The 8,449-nt window shown below is 34.2% G+C and overlaps 1 long non-coding RNA gene across 1 annotated transcript; it reads right to left on the reverse strand.

The window, feature by feature from the left end:
- On the reverse strand, positions 791–4,840 carry LOC109229094. Its single transcript, XR_002068505.1, has 4 exons — positions 4,759–4,840; positions 2,870–3,099; positions 2,730–2,790; positions 791–2,216 (listed from the first exon to the last, which is right to left on the reverse strand). It is a non-coding gene; the product is annotated as an uncharacterized LOC109229094 (long non-coding RNA).

The raw sequence follows: 8,449 nt of genomic DNA on the forward strand, positions 1-8,449 counted from the left end.
CCCAATACCTTGATCTACAATTTAAAAATATTCCTATATAAGAATTACCTAATTTTCTTTTTCAACCTCCAGTACAATCTTTCGTGAGTTCTGACACCATTCTAACAATACCAACTGACATCGTCACCTTATTTTCTTTTCCATGAGTTTCTCAGAATTCGACTTATGATTCTTGTTTACCACGGTTGTACATCTTGACTGTATCAATTTTAAAGATGTTCTCAACCTTAACCCATCATATAATTCATTACTGGATAGTCCAATCCTTTCCAGCTATTTTTCAAGCAGCACGTGTGATATCTTGAACCTTGAGCTTTGTGCTCGTCACTTATGTACCTACGATGTCAGGTAGTCAACACGATATAGAATCGTGTCTCTCATTTCAGGCACAACGCACGAACTAGAGTAAGAAGAAAGTAAAACTCCCGAAATGTCCTTGTAGCCTCCCCGATATAAGTGTGGCCGGCAACACACCGATAAGAGGGACTCTACTTGACACTGCTTCATAGACTTCCTAGGACTCGACTTAGAACCTAGTGCTCTGATACCAAGTTTGTCACGACCCATATACACGTGACCGGCACCCGGCACACTATCCGATCCGAGCGAACCAACCCATATGATGCACCCAAACCATATGCATGAAAAATCAATTTAACTGCGGAAGCTCTTTGAAACTTTTATATATTTTCAAGTTAAACCATGGAACAATTTTCCAATTCAAAATCATACCTGAAGCCTCTCATAATCATAACAATGAGAGTAAGTAAAATAAATATCTTTTCATGTATGTCGCGTACAATCCCATTACTACAACTTTTCACAACTATCGATGGAGCCTCTATACCAAGTAATAGAAACACTTGGGCTAATGCCCGACTAATATTAATTAAGAAATAACATGATAGCTACCACGAAATATGAGTGGTGCCTTGCCATATACCTCAGGAAGAGAGTCATCCTAGCCATGTCCGTATGCCATGTACCGTACCTCATCTTGAAACATGTAAAGTAAGTGGGGCCCTGGAGGGGAGCCCTAAGGGCTGAGTACACCACAGCGGTACACAATAAGTTCATAGACTCTCTCTAAATCAAGATCCTGGGACAAGAATTTACAAAATCTATGCAACCAATATTGGACATAAAGTGATAAACAATAATATAAAGCACGCTCTTTATCATTTTAGATAAAAGACAAGTGAAATGTAAGCCATACTATAAAGTTTTAGAACATCTCTATCAATCCAAGATTTTAATAGAAATTATATAAAACCATTTCAATCTCATTAAACCATTGAAATCATTTTCGGCTACTTAAGCCTAAACATAAGAAAGTCCTCTTTTACCTTTCACTGGGAGTACTATAATGACACTGACATAATAAACAACTACTAGGTGATCAACCTAGTAACAAGTATTTGACCCTACTTCTCTGGGCGACTTCCCGTAGTGCCATACGAGTGGACTTAACCTCATTACTTTTAAGTAATGATCATTTTCCTTCTCAATTGAGACTTTATCCCACAAACCTCAGTTTAGCCTTGGAATGTGTCCCTACACCGGCACGTGTAGTTCCATGGTAACGAACTCGACATTCGAACCAATTTCAGTGGTCTCCACTAGTTACTCCCAAAATATTTGATATTTCAAAAATAGATTCATAGCATAATTGCCTCAAAGGATATATTTTTATCAAATCATGATTTTCATAGTCAATCCAAACCATTTGAATGAAATCAAATGAATAATCTTTTTCATGTTAAATCATTTAGCAATTAACATAAATCTTACGATACAACAAGTGCTTCTTTTGGTGAAATTTCAAAAGATAATCTTTTTCATGAAAGCATATATTTAGCAGTCAAGCATTTTATACTCTTATCAACAAATAAGTTTAAATAAAACTTATAAGAATTTCCTTATGTGTCATTTTGCCAACATTTGAAAACAAGACTTTTATAAAATCTTATGACACTTCATAAGCAACAATTTAGAAACACATGGTGTCTTTCCCGCTTGTTTCCACAAGTACGGATGCACATTTACAAACCAACTCACGTAATAACTCAAATATGATTTTAGAGAATTCCCTCAAGAAGAATAAATATTAATCAACTTACCTCAACCTTCAAGCTCCGAAAATACTACAATGCTCCAATTGATTAAAATGTCCAAATATCACCCCACAATTAAATATCAACCATTAGATATCCCAACTACATTAAAACAAATACGAAAAGATTCATAAATACCCATTTAGACTTCACAATTCGGCAACACGCCTTCAACCAATTCAAATTATCCAATAGGCCCATCCATTAGCCTATTCAATTTAATTCTTATCATTTAATACTCATTTGGAGTCATTAATAATACTATGTTAATTACCCAACATCATCAAGTCACACTATTTATTGCCTTCTCCAAAAAAACTCTAGGTTCAAGAACATCCATTTCAAGAACTAGTGTTGTATCTTATCCAAATGGTGATTCCCAATTAAATTCGTTCATCAATTAAGTTATCAAGTCTATTGGAATCATTAGAAACTCAAGACATATGTATTTGTATCAATTCATCATTATTCATTTTCTTCTTTATCCAAAAATGACATTTTCAAGACCCACCCTTAGGGTTCATATAATATCCCATTGTAACTTCAAATAAAACTCATAAACATGCTCCCATACTCCAATATGACATATATATGAAGCTCGAGTGAAGGGATTACCTCTTGGTGGAAGAATCTAACTTTTTCTCTTTTTGGTGTTCTTGAAGATTCAACCCATTTCCTATGGATTTGATCTATAATAATGTCAGTGTTATCACTAAATGATGTTATATAATCATCCTTGTACCAAAATAACTTACCTTGAAGTGTATCCATGGTGGAAGAGCTCCTCCTTCTCTCTAGAAATCAATTCCAAATTGAAGAACTAATGTTTTCTCTCTCTAAACCCCTTGTTTCAACCTCTTTAAAATGACCCTTGGAGCTGCAACTTTCATTCCCCTTCATTTTGGGAGTTGCTGGATTTGCCTACGCAATGGTGCGTAGGCTACGCTGTTATGGTGCGTAGGCTACGCGGACTCGCGCAGCTGTTCTGTCACTTGTAGAAATCTCCAAATGACAAACGGTTTGAAGCAATAGAAACTAGACATATAGACCTTTCATTTAATAGGTTATACACCATATAACTCTTCATATCTTGATAGGTATCCTCATTTGAAGTTAGGTCTTGTGCGAACTCACTTGAAACTTTATCCCATCATATAATTTTCAACTTGACTTAGCCTTAGGTCTCTTATTAGACCATAAACCATTCTTAATGCACCTCATACATATATTATCATGATCAATTGATATCATTCAAATTATTTGTCTTGTTCATACCCGAATTAATATAATTAGCACATGCCAATCTTCTTAATGGTCTTCAAACACTTCGAAATTTTTCGGGGTGTTACATTTATACTATATTGAAAACACGAAACTCCTTAGGAAAATATTGTTCGTCTTTTTTATCATTTAAAAGTAAATTTTATATTGGATAAAATCGTAACTAAATTATTTTTCAAATACATAGGACTTTGAAATCAACTTAAATTTTAGTTATTAAATCTTTCTTTATTTTAATTATGTAGAAAATCATAAATCGGACTTTAATCCGTAATTGAAGTACTAACGATTTACTTCCAACAGTTGTTACGATGGGAAATATAATGATCGAATATACTTCCCTTTTTTCTACTTTAGATAAATTGGAAAAAAGTGCTTGTATTTTACTTTTCACCTTTTCTTTTACTTTAAATGCGGACGAGGAAATGAATAATGAAGTCTTGTACTCTTTGTATTCCAATAGTATGCTTTCTAATGATATGTTCCTAATAATTGAATTTTAAGATCTATTCTACAAGCAGAAGATCTAAAGGTGAAATGTCACATTAATATTTTTACTCTTTAAAAATAATATTATATTAAATAAAGTTAGTTTATAGTTATATATTTAGAACTTGGAATGATCTAATAGCCTAATATTAAGAATTTGAATTAACAAAAAATATATTTTCTTTAATATTAAGATCAAATGATTAACTCTTTGAATTAGCAATTAGCAAAAGAATCTAGTTTAATATTTTGTTCTAAATTGATCATCAAGTAAAATTACTTTCAAGTAGACAAAGCTATGGTACATAAATTTGTTTTTAAAAAAACATTTGTGGTGAAAGAAATCAAAAAATATAGCAAAATCGATTATAGTATAATATTAAGAGTCAAAAGTAAAAATACAAACTTGAAGCAATAATGATGAAATAATAGAAAATAAAATATATTCTACATGAGTTGGCATTAATTTTTTTGTTGCATTAATTTCTATTAAATGATAGGTCTCTACAAAATTAATATTCTAAATTATTTGTTATAAAATATTAACTCAATACTAATTATTTTAGACTTCATGTCACATGTCAACATTTTTAGGAGCTATAGGGCGACCTCTTCATTCCCTTTGAAGTTACGTTATTTGACAAATATTTAAATTTGTGGTGAAAGTATTTTTGTGTTACTTATATATTTTGAAAATTAAATAATTAAAATAACAATTATTTTCATAAGATATCTGTATCTATATACACAATTATAAAGCAGGGCTTTTGACCACTGACATGGCATATGTCATTGAACAGGAATGACATTTATCTAATTTCTCAAAATTTTGAGCTTTTTCTTATTATTTTATGATTTTAGGACTCATTCATACCCGAAAAGCGGCAACATTCACAGTTGCTGAGCCGTTTCAAACCAGCACGTTTCAGAGCAAATTCCTCAAACCGTTTCAAACCAGCACGTTTCAGAGCAATTATTCCACCGCTTCAATTGCAAGCACTTAAAGCGAAAAAGAAACAGCAAAGCAGATTCAATTCCAATACATGTGTAATAGATACTGGACTGTTAAGATGGTCGTAGTAGTTGTTTCAAATTGGTGTCTGTGAAGATACTGAATTTTCAAATTGGTTTGGGAATGAAACGAGAGAGAAGAGAGAAGCAGATATTTTCTTATTACTGATTGACTGAAAAATGAATAATGTCTTTTTTGTACATTTAGATTTTAGAAGCATCTAATGGACTAATTATGTGCTATTGTCTCTACTACAAAGAATGGGCCTACAAAGAATGGGCCTCACATTAAGTGGGATGTTTACAAATAAATAAAGAAATTTTTACATTTCTATACGCTATATGAAACTATATTACCCTCCCTACTTAAGTTTTACTATAATTAAATTTTATATACCCATTACCATTTATGTACATTTTAAGGGAATTAATGATAATAATTAGTATCCTAAAATCACTCTAACGTATATTCCACTCCCACTCCCCCCCCCCCTCACGTTTCTCTCTCCACATCTCACCCCCCTCTCCCCCGTGTATATTGCACAAGAGAGCAGCAATTCCACCATTGACAACCATTAAAAAGCTTTGAAGCTTTGAATTCGAATTTGGGTTTTCAAAAAATATTATTTGTTTGAATTGGATGTTGTTGCAAAGAATTGGGAATTCTCTCTACGTCTCTCTCTATCTCTCAATCCCNCTTAATTGTACAGGATCTTAGGCAGGTACATCTGGTTACCAGGCTGGTGCATACTCTTGATCCGGCCCGAGATTCCACCGTGAGCTGCTCCCTTCCTACGCCGTTCAGCAGCCCGATGGAGTCTTTCTTTACTTTTGGCTGTCTATTCTATTTCAGACAGTAGGATAGATTTATTCTTTTGTATATTCTACTAGATGCCCACATACTTGTGGCACCAGGTCTTGGCACACACATTAGTAGACTATTTTTTTGATTGTTGGGATTGTATAACTATTATGGTACGATGTTAATTATTGCTTGTTTTAAATTCACACTTAGAGATTGTGGTAACTGTTTTGTAAAAAGTAAAACTAGAACTTATTAATATTTTCGCGTTGGCTTGCTTGACACGGTGTTGGGCGCCATCACGACCTGAGGTGATATTGGGTCGTGACATTTTATATATATATATATATATATATAACTATTGTATGAAAGTTGAACAATATTATATAAAAATTATATTTAAGTTGTATGATATTGTAGTTGTATATAACTGAGTCGAAATAATGCATGAAAATTGTAGATAAGTTGTAGATATTTTGTATATATATAATTAGTTGTATGAAATTTATTTTTACTATGTATAAATCAGATACAAAATATACAAAAGACATATTGTATAAATTTTATATAAAATTTGCATTTAAGGTCAGCTTGGTTATGAATTTATGATCGATCAAAGCCGTTATAAAAAAAAAAAATTAACTTTTACAAAAGTTGATAGGATTATTTACATGGAAGTAGTGTGGCTGGCACGTAAAAGGAGAAATATTCAAATTTGATTCATATTTTGCATATTGAAATTGCTTAGTCTAGCTCATTCTTTCTCTTGTACCTGTTGTTTCGACGCAGAACAGTAACTATACAAGTTCGGGACACACCATTAAGTAAGAATTCCTTACTGCTTTCTTGGTTAGTTTTATGTTACACTTCATATTTATAAGTTTAATTCAACACTCTATCTCACAATTAAGATACTTTTCTTTTTTCCTTGGTAAATCTATTGAAGTAATTTTACACTTTGCATTTTAACTATTTAGATTAAATTGAAACTATAACTTTTGCAGACCCGTCAAGTGCCCCATTAAACAAAGTTTTTTAAAAAAAAAAATTGGGGGTGGGGGGGGGGGTGGGCAGGAAGGAATGAGAAAATATAATTTTCAAAATTATATTAGTGTAAACCCAAAATATTTAGCAAATAAAAAAACTCTGAAATCAGAACCCTAGCTCTTTTCACCATTGGCTTCGAGCAGCCGAGCATGGACAGTAGAAGTGGGTGTTTGGGGTTTTAATCTCTTGTTTTATAATTGCGTGTGTGGGGTACTAAATCCCTTAATTGAAGGCACTAATAATGAATTGGGAGCCTTTTAAGGTGGAATGTATATATTTTGTAAAACAAAACTTGTGTATGTAGGATAATTTACTAAACATGAACATTTAGGGTAATAAAGTTTCCAATAGTGTATAGGAATGAAAAAATCCCATAAATAAAACAACTGGGCATGTCAAGTAGGGTGTGCCTCAGCATCCAGCTTGTGCTCAACTCCAACACCCCCTTCAAGGTGGAGGGTGACTGAACCCCCAGCTTGAGTAGTAATGAATGATGAGCAAGTCCTGTCATGGGCTTGGTAAAAACATCTGTCAGCTGAGAAAGAGTAGGAACATGACTCAAGGCAATCAATCCATCATGAAGCTTTGCTCGAATAAAATGGCAATCGACCTCTATATGCTTTGTCCGCTCATGAAATACCGGATTCTTGGCAATGTGAATGGCTGCTTGATTATCACACAAGACAGGAGTAGCACCAGGAACAGAAATACCAAAGTCAGACGGTAACCGGACCAGCTAAGTGAATTCTTCCACAACCTTACTAATTGCTCTATACTCAGCCTCAGCAGAAGAAAGAGAGACAACAGGCTGCTTTTTAGCATTCCATCTAATAAGAGATCCCCCCAAAAGAATGCAGAACCCAGTAACTGATCTCCTTGTGTCTGGGCAAGCAGCCCAGTCACTATCACAATAGGCAGAGGGTGAAAGATCAGGGAAGTTACTGATGAAAACTCCAACTTTAGAAGACCCTTGCAGATACCTGAGAACATGCAAGGCTGCATGCATGTGAGAGGAGGAGGCTTTTGAAGGTATTGACTTAAGTGTTGTACAGCAAAAGCAAGGTCTGGTCTGGTGTGAGAGAGGAAGTTAAGTTTGCCCACCAGACTCCTATATGACTCAGGAGAAGAAAGAGGATGCCCCATGTCTGCTTTGAGCTTAACAGTTAGGTCAAGGGGACAAGTAACATGAGTAACATTCTCACAATGGTATTCCTTGAGAAGATCCTTAATAAACTTTCTCTGATGTAACAGCAGTCCACCAGAGGTGTATGCAGCTTCAATCCCAAGGAAATAATTGAGAACACCCAAGTCTTTGATTTTAAACTCAGCATCCAAAAAACTCTTTAAAGCAGTAATTTCAGACAAGTCATTACCAGTGAGAATAATATCATCAACACATACAGCCAACAAAACAGTGGAAGAACCAGATATTTTGTAAAAAAGAGAATAATCATTAAGAGAAGAAGAGTATCCCCTAGAACATAAAGCTTGAGATAGCCTAGCATACCACTGCCTTGAAGCTTGTCGCAAACCATATAGGATTTTTGAAAATGACAAACCAAAGGAGGAGAAGATGTACCAGAACCAGTTAAAGGGGTGGCTGACAGCCCAGGTGGCAGCCGCATATAGACCTCCTCATCCAGGTCACCATGCAAAAAGGCATTGTCGACATCAAGTTGAAATAGAGGCCAGATTTGCTTGACAG

The sequence above is a fragment of the Nicotiana attenuata genome, chromosome 7 (genome assembly GCF_001879085.1).
Source record: "Nicotiana attenuata strain UT chromosome 7, NIATTr2, whole genome shotgun sequence".
Taxonomy (NCBI): Eukaryota; Viridiplantae; Streptophyta; class Magnoliopsida; order Solanales; family Solanaceae; genus Nicotiana; species Nicotiana attenuata.